Source organism: Carlito syrichta, unplaced genomic scaffold (assembly GCF_000164805.1).
Source record: "Carlito syrichta isolate Samal-C Ts95f unplaced genomic scaffold, Tarsius_syrichta-2.0.1 Scaffold143259, whole genome shotgun sequence".
Taxonomy (NCBI): Eukaryota; Metazoa; Chordata; class Mammalia; order Primates; family Tarsiidae; genus Carlito; species Carlito syrichta.
In genome coordinates this window covers 4,462-5,429 of record NW_007087355.1, presented here as the reverse complement: position 1 = coordinate 5,429, position 968 = coordinate 4,462, and positions in this window count along the sequence as shown.

Here is a 968-nt window from a genome sequence, read left to right as displayed (position 1 = left end):
AATAAAAAAAATCAGCTGGGCGTGGTAGCACATGCCTGTAATTCCGGCTACTCGGAAGGCTGAGGCGGAAGGCTCCCCGTGCCGCTCCCGGCCACCGCACTCCAGTCTGGGCAACAGAGTAAGAATCCAACTCAAAATAAATAAATAAATAAATAAATAAATAAATAAATAAAACGTTTACTGGCCAGGCTCAGTGGCTCAGTCTGTAATCCTGTGCCTTTGGAGGTTGAGGTGAGTGGATTGCCTGAGCCCGCGGGTTCGAGAGCCACCTGGGCAACTTGGCGAGACCTCATCTCTACAATAAATCACAAAAACTAGCCGGACGTAGCGGTGCGTGCCTGTAGCTCCGGCTACTTGGAAGGCTGAGGCGGAAGGATCCCCTGTGCCCAGCAGGTCGAGGCTGCAGTGGCCATGAGTGTGCCCCGATACTCTAGCTTGGGCGACAGAGTGAGACTCCGACTCAAAAAAATAAATAAAAATAAAACATATTTATCATAACTCGAATCTTGTCTTTTAACTTTAACAGGTGATTTTTAGCACGGCTGGAGGAAGGTGGGTCTGGACACCGGGCCAGAGGTGGGAGGACATGGGTCAGGAGAAGCCCAGGATGGTGGCAGGGGCCCGAGGGAGAGCCCTAAGATGGGGGGCGGGGCGTGAGGGCGGGAGCCCAGGGTGGGGCGGTGGGTGGGAGAGAGACCTGGTGGGGGAGGTGGGTCAGGAGAGGCGACTGGGGTGGGGCAGAGGTGGGTTCGTACAGGGGACCCAGGATGGGCAGGAGGTGGCCCAGAACAGGGGACCCTGTCTCAGGAGGAGGCGTCCTGGGCTGAGGGCTCGCCGGTCGTCCCCGTGAGCCCGGGGCCTGGCCCGGCCATCCTGGCCTGTGAAGGGAGCTCAGTCCCCGCAGGTCCCAGCCCGGGGAATGCGAGGGGGCCGGCTCGGGGAGGGGCCTCACTCCAGCCCCGCCCGCC